Below are 14,121 nucleotides of genomic sequence, written 5' to 3' on the forward strand. Positions count from 1 at the left end.
TTCTGTGGTCAATCTTTATAATTACTCTTATGAACACATCTTTAATTTTCAAGTCTTACTCATGTTTCACTGTGCTTGCTTGGCTGAATAATGCTCACTCAAAGATAACAGATACTAATCCCTGGGACTCTTTTACCTTATAATGAAAACAGGTATCTGCAGATATGATTAAGTTAATGATCTTGAGATGGGGAGAATATTTTGTATTATCAGGGTGAGACCTCAATCCAATCACAAGTGTCCTTATAAGAGAGAGGTAGATGAAGATTTCATACAGACAAAAGAAGACACAAACACAGAGGCGAAGGTCATGTGAATTGGAGGCTGAGATTGGAGTCATGTGGCCAAAAACTAAGGAATGTGGCAGCTACCAGAAGCTGGAAGAGGCAGAGAGCAGATTCTCCCCTAGAGTCGTTGGAGAGAGTGTAGCCCTATTGACACCTTGACTTCAGTGATAATCTTGTATCAGTGATTCTGATTTCAGACTTTTGGCCTCATAAGCTGTGAGAGAATAAATTTTTGGTTGTTTGAGCTACCAAGTTTGTGGTGATTTGTTACAGTAGCCACAAGAAACTAATACACTTGGCTAATTCATAAAGCTGATGAAATCCTAACTTTCCATCTATTTTGGGCCTGCTTTCTTGCAGCTAAATAAAATGGAGAAAAACGTGTAACCATACTGACTCATCTGTCTTTAGATTCATGATCACTGACTTCACATGGGTCTGTTTATTTCAGCCTATTTCTCTAGTACAGGAGTTGGCAAAACTTTTTTGTAAAAGATAGTAAGATTTTTAAGACTATGGACCATATGGTCTCTGTCATAACTATTCCACTCTGCTGTTCTAGCACAAAAGTAGACATAGACATAATACATAAACAAATAAATGTTGTCTATTTTCCAATAAAACTATTTTTTAAAAAAAGCAGCAGGCCTGATTTTGCCAAGCCCTGCCCTAATACATTCTCTCTCCCATAATGCTAGATGGCAGTTGTAACTTCCTCTAAATCTTTAGTTCTCCGGCACTTCCTCCCCAGTCCTTTCTATTAGCTTATGATCTTGTTTCTTATGTTAGGGAGTAAAGAAAAACAGTCTAATACAACTTTCCTATGTTTTCATCATATTGATCTACTTTCCTTCATCTGAATCCAGACAATCTGTTTTCTTGTGCAGTACCCGTGAAAACACATATACATGAAAAACCATGTAGGCTTCTACGAAAGTTCAAGCCATTCATTTGTGTACTAAATCTAATCCCTTTTTATCCATCCAAATATGTAGCTCTTACAATTTACAACTCTCCTGAATCTTTGCTTTTCTCTTTCTACTTGATTTTTTCTCATTAGCATACAGTTATGCTGGTATTTTCCTATCCTTTAAAAAGATATCTTTTGATTCCCTTTCTTTTTTCAGTTATTGACCCATTTATCTTTTTTCCTCTTTAATAAGTCTTCCCTTTATTGTGCAGAAAATTTCTCTACTCTCTATCTACAGCTCCTCTCCTCCCATTCTTTTTCTCTCCTTTTAAAAATTATGTAAAGGTTTAAACATGTGTAAAAGAGAGACTAGTGTAATAAATCCTAATTTACCCATTATAAACCTTCAACATTTAATAATTTATGGCCACACGTGTTTCATTTCTATCCCATGTCTCCCCATACACCACTGGATTATGTTCAAGGAAATTTCTGTCATCATATAATTTTATCCACAAATATTTCAGTATGTATCTCTCAAAGGTGAAAACACTTCAGTGTTTAAACATAACCACAATACCATTATCATACCTAAAAAATTAACATTATTATCTTGATACCCTCAGATACTCAGTATATGTTCAAATTTTCCAGATTTGTCTTATAATTCTTCTTTATGTTTACTGTTGATTTGTTAGAATCAGTATCCAAACAAAATTGTTTTGACTTGATATGTTTAAGTATTTTTAAATCTAAAAGTTTCCTCTTTCCACCTTTTTTTTCCATTCAAATTATTTTCTTAAAACACCCCATTTTCCCAACACCATTTGTTGAAGAGACTATCCCGTACCTATTGTGTATTCTTGACACCTTTGTCAAAGATCAGTTGACAATATATAAGTGGATTTACTTCTGGGCTCTCTATTTTTTTTATAGGTTTATGTCTCTGTCTCTGCAGTACCATACTATTTTAATTACTTTTGCTTCGTAATATATTTTGAAATGTGATGCCTAGAGTTTTGTTATTTCTCAAAATTGCTTTGGATATTTGAGGTCTTTTATGGTTACATATTAATTTTAGGCTTGTTTTTTCTATTTCCTTAAAAAAATGCTCTTAGGATTTTGATAGGGATTGCATTGAATCTGTAGGTTGCTTTGGGTAATATAGACATTTTAACAGTATTATGTCTTCCACTCTATCAACCCAGATGCCTTTCCATTTATTTCTGTCTTTTAAAGTATATTTTAGCGATGTTTTGAAGTTTTTGGTATACAAGTCTTTTGCTTTCTTAATTAAATTCATTTTTAAGTATTTTGTTCTTTTTGATACTATTGTAAAGGGGACCATTTTCTTAATTTACTTTTTGGATAGTTTGTTGTTAGTATAGAATAGAATGTAACTGATTCTTTTTTTCTTTTGTATATTGATTTGGTATCCTGCAACTTTACTGAATTACTTTTTTAGCTTATAACAGTTTTTTTGTGTGTCTTGAGAGTTTTCTATATATAGAATCATGTAATCTGTGAAGAGATACAGTGTTAGTTCTTCCTTTCCAATTTGGATGCATTTTATTTCTTTTCTTGCCTAGTTGCCCTGGCTATGGCAATTACAGAATTATAGAATTGCAGTACTATGTTAAATAGAAGTGATAAGAGTGGGCATCCCTGTCTTATTCCTAAGCTTAGAGGAAAAGCTTTCAGTTTTCCTGTGTTGATTTTGATTTTTTTTCATTGTGGACTTTTCACATATGGCCTTTACTATGTTGAGGTACATTTCTTGTACACCCAATTTGTTGCGGGTTTTTAACATAAATGTGTGTTGAATTTTAAGTGCCTTTTCTGTATCTATTGAGATGATCGTGTGATTTTTATCCTTCATTTTGTAAACATGGTTTATCACATTAATTGACTTAGTTATGTTGAGGCATTTCTGCATCCCAGGGATACATGTCACTTGGTTATGGTGTATTACCTTTCAATGTGCTGTTGAATGTGGTTTGCTAGTATTTTGTTGAGGATTTTTGCGTGTGTGTTCATCAGGGTTGCTGGCTTGATATTTTCTTATCTTATAGTGTCTTTCTCTTGCTTTGATGTCAGTGTAGTGCTGGCATCATAAAATGCATTTGGAAGTGTTTCCTATACTTCAATTTTTTGAAGAGTTTAAGAAGGATTAATGTTACTTTTTTAATGTTTTGTAAAATTTACCAGTGAAGTCATCTGGCCTGGGCTTTTCTTTCTGGGGAGATTTTTCATTACTGATTCAGTCAACTTACTAGTTAAAGGCCGGTTCAGGTTAAATATTTCTTCATGATTCAGTTTTGGTAGATTGTATGTTTGTAGGAATTCATCCATTTCTTCTACATTACACAATTTGTTGGCATATAAATGTTCATAATAGTGTCATGATTCTTTTTATTTCTGTGGTATCAGTTGTAATGTTTCCTTTTTCATTTCTGATTTTATTTGAATCCTCTTTCTTTTGTAGTCCAGCTAAGAGTTTGTCAATTATTTGTTTTTTAAAAAGAACAACTTAGTTTCCTTGATTTTTAAAATGGTTTTCTATTATCTATTTTGTTTATTTCTGCTTTAACATTTGCTGTTTCTTTCCTTTGACTAACTTTGTTGCTCTTCTAATTCCTTGAGGTATAAAGTTAGATTGTTCATTTGAGATTTTTCTTTTTTTAAACTTTTTTTTATTATTATTTTTTGCAGTGCATGGGCCTCTCACTGTTGTGGCCTCTCCCATTGCGGAGCACAGGCTCCAGACGCGCAGGCTCAGCGGCCACGGCTCACGGGCCCAGCCACTCCACGGCATGTGGGATCTTCCTGGACCGGGGCACGAACCTGTGTCTCCTGCGTCGGCAGGCGGACTTTAAACCACTGTGCCACCAGGGAAGCCCATAGATTTTTCTTCTTTTCTTAAAATGTAGTATTTGTCACTATAAAACTCCCTTTTGACACTGCTTTTTCTGTATCCCATAAGTTTGGGTGTGCTTTCTATTTCTTTTCATTTGTCTCAAGTTATTTTCTAATTTGCCTTTTGATCTATTCTTTGGCCCAGTGGCTGTTCAAGAGTCTGTTGTTTTTCCACATATTTGTGAATTTTCCAGTTTTCCTTATATTATTGATTTCTAGTTTCATTCCATTGTGGTCAGAAAAGATACTTGCTGTAATTTCAGTATTCTTAAATTTGTTGAGACTTGTTTTGTGACCTAACATGTGATCTATCCTGAAGAATGTTCTGTGTGCACTTGAGAAGGATGTATAGTCTGCTGCTATTGGATACAGTGTTCTGTATATGTGTGTTAGGTCCATTTGAACTGTAGTGTTTTTCAGGTCTACTGTTTCCTTGCTGATTTTCTGTCTGGATGTTCTGTCTATTATGTAAAGTGGGGTATTGAAATCTCCTACTATTGTTGTATTGTAGTCTATTTCTCCCTTCAAATCTATCAATATTTGCTTTATTTATTTAGGTACTCTGATGCTGAGTGCATATATATTTATAATTGTTATAGCTTCCTGTTGACTTGACCCTTTAACATTATATAATAGCCTTCTTTCTCTCTTGTGACAGTTTTTGATTTGAACTCTATATTGTCTGATATAAGTACATCCACCGCTGCTCTCTTTTGGTTACCACTTGCATAGAGTATCTTCTTGCATGTGTGTACTTATTTCTATAGTGAATCTCTTGTGGACAGCATATAGTTCAATCTTTGTTCTTTTCTTTCTTTTTTAAATTTTACGCATTGAGTCACTGTATGTCATTTGATTTGGGAGTGTAATCCATTTACATTTAATACAGCTATTGATAGCTAAGGACTTACTATTGCCATTTTGTTCATTTTTTCTAATATTTTGTAGTTTCTTGTTCCATTCTTCCTCTCTTGCTTTCTTCCTTTGTGATTTGATGGTCTTTTGTTACTGGTATGCTTTGAGTCCTTTCATGTATATCATGTGTTTTTGCTTTGTGGTTACCATGAGATTTTCATTAATTATCTTATATTTATCACAGTCTATTTTAAGCTGATAACAATTTAATTTCAATAGCACACAAAACTCAACACTTTTCCTTTTCTTTTTTTATTGTGTATCCATCTCTAATATTTTAAAATTTAATCTTATTATTGTCTTTTAACTTTAATACTAAAATTAGAAGTGATTTACATACCACTATTGAGTTATCATGGTATTCTGTATTTGTCTTTATATTTATCTTTCCCAGTAAGTTTTATACTTTAATATGCTTTCATGTTACTCTTTAGTTTCATTTTGTTTCAACTTGAAAAATTCCCTTTAGAATCTCTTGTAATGAAGGTCTAGTAGTGATGGGCTCCGAAGCTTTTGTTTCTCTGAGAATCTTTATATCTCTTTCATTTTTCAAGGATAATTTTGTCAGATTTAATATTGTTTGCTGGCAGTTTTTTTCTTTCAGCACTGTATCATAGAACTTCCCAGCACCTTTATTATTTATTATGCTAAGGAGAACTATGAAGAATATATCCACAAAAGACGTAACATGTTGGTGTCCTAAGTTTATTTGTATATTTAACTTTGGAATGAGGAGGGAGTGTATTTATTAACACCTCAAAGAACACTGTTTTCGGAGTGCTACATGAATTTCATTATTCATTCAATACAGATTTGTTTGATACCTGTATGACGTTATCCTAGACACTGTATGGAATTCAAAAATGAATAAAATCTCAATCGTACTCTCAAGGAGTTTACAGTTATTCAGGTTTTTCTAGATATGATTTAATAGCTGGCCACATTAAGAAAATTAATGTCATGCCCTTTGTAATCAAAGGACATTTTTTTCTTTCCTCCATCTTCTCTTTACACGTACATTGCACATGCTGAAGACTGATAACATGGACATAGTTTAGTACCATAAATATTAGACTTAAGAAAATTAATCACTGTCCTGTTAAGATCCACTTTCCAAACTGTTGCTTATTTTTAACTCTATTAAATAGCACATTTAGAAATTGTACCTGCATTTCCAAATGACATAAAAGTGTATTTCTTTAAAAATCTAGGGAAATCTCAAAAGTGGTTTGCTTTTGTAAAGTTGTATTTCCAAGGACTGTTCATTTATAGATTTCTGTCCGAAGAAACCATTTTTGAAAGATAGATGTATACATTAGTATTTTGTATTATGTGACCAATTATGATTGGACCTAGACATTAATAATTTACTTTTTAGAGAAGGATGGTTTTTCAAATTTTTTGAGGTCTCGTTGCAGCACCCGCTGATTTTCTAGCATTCAAAAAACCTTCAATACATTGAAAGTCTTTTTAGAAAGAAATGATTGTTGAATGAATCAGTAGAACAATTCAGTAACAGAAATATAATTGAATAAAGAGACTCCCAGTTTCTTGATTTGATAATTTTAGTATTCATTTTCTTAATATTGTATATTTTACAATAAATCAGTAATAAACTACATTACCAGGAGATATAATTTCTTGAAACAGTTTTTTTTCTCCAAGATTTTTTTGATGTGGGCCATTTTTAAAGACTTTATTGAATTTGTTACAATATTGCTTCTGTTCTTTATGTTTCGGTTTTTTGGCAACGAGGCATGTGGGATATTAGCTCCCCGAACAGGGGTTTGAACCGGCACCCCCTGCATTGGAAGGCAAAGTCTTAACAAGTGGACCACGAGGGAACTCCCTTGAAGCAGTTTTAGATTTGAATTTTAATTAGAGCTGGAAGCGGGACTTTATTTGCCACAACAGGGCCTTAAGCATAGAAAACTCTAAAAATAACCACTTACAGAATTTATTGAATATGTGTGTATTAGTTGGACTAGTAGTCTCACTTTTATATTTAATAGAAGAACCTTTCTATTGGGATTAAAAAGTTTAGCATTATTTAGACAACATGTTCTTGCTGGAAAAAAAATAAGATTAATGTTACTTAATGTTAAACTGACATCTGATAACTTCTTCAAATGGCAGGAACCAAGCCAAGGGCAGAGATATTTTTTGAACACTGTCTAAGCAAGACTAATTCATTGAAGTTTAATGTATGAATCAATAATTTGGCTTCTTATGAAAATCTCTAAAGATATTCTGCTTGCTTGTTCAGTCAAGTTGAAAGCATTGAGGAATATAACACTGCTCAAACTAAGGTGTGTAAAAATTATTTTATAAAAGAAATGTGCATAATGTGCATACCACAAATGTATATTATTAAGGTAGAGAAAGTGCTTTTTATTGAAATATAATTAACAAAGTAATATTAGTTTCATGTGTACAGCATAGTGGTTCAATGTTTTTATAGATTACACTCCATTTAAAGTTATTATAAAATAATGGCTATATTTTCCTCTACTGTAAAATATAGCCTTGCTGCTTATTTATTTTATACATAGTAGTTTGTATCTGTTAATCTCATACCCTTATATTATCCTTCTCTCTTTATTTTTTTTATAGCCATTTTTTTTACTGTGTTCCACACATCTATTATTCTCTTCTCTGTTCTTATTTTGAATTTTATTTTATTTTTATATTTTCATACAGCAGGTTCATATTAGTTACCTGTTTTATACATATTAGTGTATATATGTCAAACCCAATTTCCCAATTCATCCCACCACCACCACCACACCCTCCCTTCCACCCTTGGTGTCCATACGTTTGTTCTCTACATCTGTGTCTCTATTTCTGCCTTGCCAACCGGAGTACCATTTTTCTAGATTCCACATATATTCATTAATATACAATATTTGTTTTTCTCTTTCTGACTTACTTCACTCTGTATGACAGTCTCTAAGTCCATCCACGTCTCTGCAAATGACCCAATTTCATTCCTGTTTATGGCTGAGTGATATTCCATTGTATATATGTACTATGTGTTCTTTATCCATTTGTCTGTCGATGGGCATTTAGGTTGCTTCCATGACCTAGGTATTGTAAATAGTGCTGCAATGAACAGTGGGGTGCGTGTGTCTTTGAATTATGGTTTTCTCTGGGTATATGCCCAGTAGTGGGATTGCTCGGTCATATGGTAATTCTATTTTTAGATTTTTAAGGAGCCTCCAGACTCTTCTCCATAGTGGCTGTATCAATTTACATTCCCACCAACAGTGCAAGAGGGTTCCCTTTTCTCCACACCCTCGACAGCATTTATTGTTTGTAGATTTTCTGATGATACCCATTCTAACCAGTGTGAGGTAATACCTCATTGTAGTTTTGATTTGCATTTCTCTAATAATTAGTGAGGTTGAGCAGCTTTTCTGTGCCTCTTGGCCATCTGTATGTGTTTGGAGAAATGTCTATTTAGGTCTTCTGCCCATTTTTTGATAGGGTTGTTTGTTTTTTTAATATTGAGCTGGATGAGCTGTTTATATATTTTGGAGATTAATCCTTTGTCCGTTGATTCGTTTGTAAATATTTTCTCCCATTGTGAGGGTTGTCTTTTTGCCTTGTTTATAGTTTCCTTTGCTGTGCAAAAGCTTTTAAGTTTCATTAGGTCCCATTTGTTTATTTTTATTTCCATGACTGTAGGAGGTGGGTCAAAAAAGGTTCTTCCTGTGTTTTCCTCTAAGGGTTTTATAGTGTCTGGTCTTACATTTAGGTCTTTAATCCATTTTTAGTTTATTTTTGTGTGTGGTGTTAGGGAGTGTTCTAATTTCATTCTTTTACATGTAGCTCTCCAGTTTTCCCAGTACCACTTACTAAAGAAACTGTCTTTTCTCTATTGTATATCCTTGCCTCCTTTGTCATAGACTAGTTGACCATAGGTGCGTGGATTTATCTCTGGGCTTTCTATCCTGTTCTTTTGATCTATATTTCTGTTTATGGGCCAGTACCATACTGTTTTGATTACTGTAGCTCTGTAGTATAGTCTGAAGTCAGGGAGTATGATTCCTCCAGCTCCGTTTTTTTCCCCTCAGGATTGCTTTGGCTATTCCAGGTCTTTTGTGTCTCCATACAAATTTTAAGATTTTTTCTGTAGTTTTGTAAAAAAATGCCATTGGTAATTTGATAGGGATTGCATTGAATCTGTAGATTGCTTTGGGTGGTATAGTCATTTTCACATTATTGATTCTTCCAATCCAAGAGCATGGTATATCCCTCCATCTGTTGATGTTATCTTTGATTTTTTTCATCAGTGTCTTACAGTTTTCTGAGTACAGGTCTTTTACCTCCTTAGGTAGGTTTATTCCTAGGTATTTTCTTCTTTTTATTGCAGTGGTAAATGGGATTGTTTCCTTAATTTCTCTTTCTGATCTTTCGTTGTTAGTGATTTCTGTGCATTAATTTTGTATCTTGCAACTTTACCAAATTCATTGTTTAGCTCTAGTAGTTTTCTGGTGGCATGTTTAGGATTCTCTATGTATAGTATCATGTCATCTGCAAACACTGACAGTTTTACTTCTTCTTTTCCAATTTGTATTCCTTTTATTTGTTTTTCGTCTCTGATTGCCATGCCTAGGACTTCCAAAACTATGTTGAATAATAGTGGCGAGAGTGGACATCCTTGTCTTGTTCCTGATCTTAGAGGAAATGCTTTCAGTTTTTCACTATTCAGAATGATGTTTGCTGTGGGTTTGTCATATATAGCCTTAATTATGTTGAGGTAGGTTCCCTCTCTGCCCACTTTTTGGAAAGTTTGTATCAGAAATGGGTGTTGAATTTTGTCAAAACCCTTTTCTGCATCTATTGAGATGATCATATGGTTTTTATTTTTCAGTTTGTTTATATGGTGTATCACATTGATTGATTTGTGTATATTGAAGAACCCTTGCATCACTGGGATAAATCCCCACTTGATCATGTTGTGTGATCCTTTTAATCGATTATTGGATTCTGTTTGCTAGTATTTTGTTGAGAATATTTGCATGTATATTCATCAGTGATATTGGTCTGCAATTTTCTTTTTTTGTACTATCTTTGTCTGGTTTTGGTATCAGTGTGATGGTGGCCTCGTAGAATGAGTTGGGGAGTGTTCTTTCCTCTGCAATTTTTTTGGAAGAGTATGAGAAGGATGAGTGCTAGCTCTTTTCTAAATGTTTGATAGAATTCACCTGTGAAGCCAGCTGGTCCTGGACTTTTGTTTGTTGGAAGGTTTTTAATCACAGTTTCAATCTTAGTACTTGTGATTGGTCTGTTCCTATTTTCTGTTTCTTCCTGGTTCAGTCGTGGAAGGTTATACCTTTCCAAGAATTTGTCCATTTGTTCCAGGTTGTCCATTTTATTGGCATAGAGTTGCTTATAGTGGTCTCTTATGATGCTTCGTATTTCTGTGGCATCCGTTGTAACTTCTTCTTTTTCATTTCTAATTCTATTGATTTGAGTCCTCTCCCTCCTTTTCTTGATGAGTTTGGCTAAAGGCTTATCAGTTTTGTTTATCTTCTCAAAGAACCAGGTTTTAGTTTTATTGATCTTTGCTATTGTCTTCTTTGTTTCTATTTCATTTATTTCTGCTCTGACCTTTATGATTTCATTCCTTTTACTATCTTTGCGTTTTGTTTGTTCTTCTTTCTCTAGTTCCTTTAGGTGTAAGGTTAGATTGTTTATTTGATACTTTTCTTGTTTCTTGAGGTAGGGTTGTATTGCTATAAACTTCCCTCTTAGAACTGCTTTTGCTGTATCCCATAGGTTTTGGATCGTCGTGTTTTTGTTTTCATTTGTCTCTAGGTATTTTTTGATTTCCTCTTTGATTTCTTCAGTGATCTCTTGATTATTTAGTATTGTATTGTTTAGCCTCCATGTGTTTGTGTTTTTTACCTTTTTTTCCCCTGTAATTTATTTATAATCTCATGGCTTTGTGGTCAGAAAAGATGCTTGATATGATTTCAATTTTCTTAAATTTACCAAGGCTTGATTTGTGACCGAAGATGTGATCTGTCCTGGAGAATGTTCCGTGTGCACTTGAGAAGAAAGTGTAATCTGCTGTTTTCAGATGGAATGCCCTATAAATCTCAATGAAATCTCTCTGGTCTATTGTCATTTAAAGCTTGTGTTTCCTTATTAATGTTTTGTCTGGATGATTTGTCCTTTGGTGTAAGTTAGGTGTTAAAGTCCCCCCACTATTAATGTGTTACTGTTGATTTCCTCTTTTATAGCTGTTACCGTTTGCCTTATGTTGAGGTGCTCGTATGTTTGATGCATATATACTTATAATTGTTATATCTTCTTCTTGGATTGATTCTTTGATCATTATGTAGTGTCCTTCCTTGTCTCTTGTAACATTCTTAATTTTAAAGTCTATTTTATCTGATATGAGTATTGCTACTCCAGCCTTCTTTGGATTTCCATTTGCGTGGAATACCTTTTTCCATTCCCTCACTTTCAGTCTGTACGTGTCGCTAGGTCTGAAGTGGATTTCTTGTAGATAGCATATAGATGGGTCTTATTTTTTTTATCCATTCAGCAAGCCTGTGTCTTTTGGTTGGAGCATTTAATCCATTCACATTTAAGGTAATTATCCATATGTATGTTCCTATTACCATTTTCTTAATTGTTTTGGGTTTGTTTCTGTAGGTCCTTTTCTTGTGTTTTCCGCTTAGAGAAGTTTCTTTAGCATTTGTTGTAGAGCCGCTTTGGTGGTGCTGAATTTCCTTAGCTTTTGCTTCTCTGTAAAGCTTTTAATTTTTCTGTCGAATCTGAAGGAGATCCTTGCCGGGTAGAATAATCTTGTTTGTAGCTTCTTCCCTTTCATCACTATAAATATATCGTGCCACTCTCTTCTGGCTTGTAGAGTTTCTGCTGAGAAATCATCTGTTAACCTTATGGGCGTTACCTTGTATGTTATTTTTCGTTCTTCCCTGTTGCTTTTAATAATTTTCTTTGTGTTTAATTTTATTCAGTTTGATTACTATGTGTTTCAGCATTTTTCTCCTTGGGTTTTTCCTGCCTGGGACTCTCTGCACTTCCTGGACATGGGTGGCTATTTCCTTTCCCATGTGAGGGAAGTTTTTGACTATAATCTCTTCAGATATTTTCTCGAGTCCTTTCTCCCTCTCTTCTCCTTCTGGGACCCCTATAATGTGAATGTTGGTGTGTTTAATATTGTTCCAGAGGTCTCTTAGGGTGGCTTCATTTCTTTTCATTCTTTTTTCTTTTTTCACTTTTGCGGCAGTGAATTCCATCATTCTGTCTTCCAGGTCACTTATCCATTCTTCTGCCTCAGTTATTCTGCTACTGATTCCTTCTGGTGTATTTTTCATTTCAGTTATTGTATTGTTTATCTCTCTTTGTTTGTTCTTTATTTCTTCTAGGTCTTTGTTAAATATTTATTGCATCTTCTCGATCTTTGGCTCCATTATTTTTCCACGGTCCTGGATCATCTTCACTATCATTATTCTGAATTCTTTTTCTGGAAGGTTGCCTATCTCCACTTCATTTAATTGTTTTCCTGGGGTTTTATCTTGTTCCTCATCTGGTACATTGCCCTCTGCCTTTTCATTTTGTCTTTCTGTGAATGTGGTTTTCATTCCACAGGCTGCAGGAGTGTAGTTCTTCTTGCTTCTGCTTCTTACCTTCTGGTAATTGAGGCTATCTTATCCTTCTCTCTTTCCCTCTCCCCACTGGTAACTACTAGTTTGTTCCCTTTGTTTATGAGTCTATTTCTGTTTTGTTATACACATTCATTTCAGTTATGTTTTAGGTTCCACATTATGGATAATATAGAGGATTTGTCTTTCTCTTTCTGACTTATTTCACTAAGTATAATACTGTCTAGGTTTATCCTCATTGTTGCAAATGGCAGAATTTCATTTTTTTATGCCTGAGTAATATTCCATTGTATATATAGTTACCACATATTCTTCATCCATTCATCTGTTGATGGGCACTAGTTTGCTTCCATATCTTGGCTATTGTAAGTAATGCTGCTATAAATATTGTGGTGTATGTATCTTTTTAAATTAATGTTTTCAGTTTCTTCATATATAGACACAGAAGTGGAATTGCTGAATTATATGATTATTCTATTTTTAGTTTTTTCTATATTATTTTCCATAATGGCCATACCTATTTAATTCCCACAAACTGTGCAAAAGTTCCTTTTCTTCACATCTTCGCCAACATTTGTTACTTGTATACTTTTTGATGTTAGCCAGTCTGACAGATGTGAATTGCTATCTCATTGTGGTTTTGATTTGCATTTCTCTAATAATTAGTGATCTTGAGCATCTTTTCATGTGTCTGTTAGCTATCTTTCTTCTTTAGAAAAATGTCAATTTGTATCTTCTGTTTATTTTTTATACAGGATTTTAAAAAATTTTTAGTTGTATGAGCTGTTTATGTCTTTTGGATATTAACCCCTTATTGTGCATGTCATTTGGTATTGTCTCCCATTCAGTATGTTGTCTTTGCATTTTGTTGGTGGTTTCCTTTGCTATGCAAAAGGTTTTAAATTAATTAAATTAAATTAAGGTCTTATTTGTTTATTTTTGCTTTTCTTTTCCCTTAGGAGACATATCTAAAAAGAAATATTGCTGTGATTTAGGTCAAAGAGTGTTCTGCCTATATTCTCCTCTGGGAGTTGTATGGTTTTAGGTATTACATTTAGGGCTTTACTCCATTTGGAGTTTATTTTTGTAGATGTTAAGAGATGTTCTAATCTCATTCTTTTACATGTAGCTATCTAATTTTTCCAGCACCACTTATTGAATTATCTTTCCTCCATTGTATATTTTTGTCCCCTTTGCTACAAATTAATTGACCATAAGTTTGTCAGTTTATTTCTGGGCTCTCTATTCTGTTCAGTTGATCTGTTTTTTTTGTGCCAGTACCATGCTGTTTTGGTTACTGTAACTTTTTAATATAGTGTGAAGTCAGGGAGCATGATACCTCCAGCTTTGTTCTTTTTCCTCAAGATTGCTCTGGCAGTTCTGGGCCTTTTGTTTTTCAATATAAATTTTAGAATGATTTGTTCTGTGAAAAATGTCATGGGTATTTGGT

General features: G+C 33.7%; 1 protein-coding gene across 5 annotated transcripts in view; it reads left to right on the top strand.

The window, feature by feature from the left end:
- The window catches only part of GPHN (gephyrin), a 606,903-nt gene that overhangs the window by 194,381 nt on the left and 398,401 nt on the right, over positions 1–14,121 (top strand). The gene's annotated exons all lie outside the window — the stretch shown is intronic.

The sequence above is a fragment of the Delphinapterus leucas genome, chromosome 2 (genome assembly GCF_059928025.1).
Source record: "Delphinapterus leucas isolate spDelLeu-1000000601 "Yukka" chromosome 2, BTC_Dleu_Yukka2, whole genome shotgun sequence".
Lineage (NCBI taxonomy): Eukaryota > Metazoa > Chordata > Mammalia > Artiodactyla > Monodontidae > Delphinapterus > Delphinapterus leucas.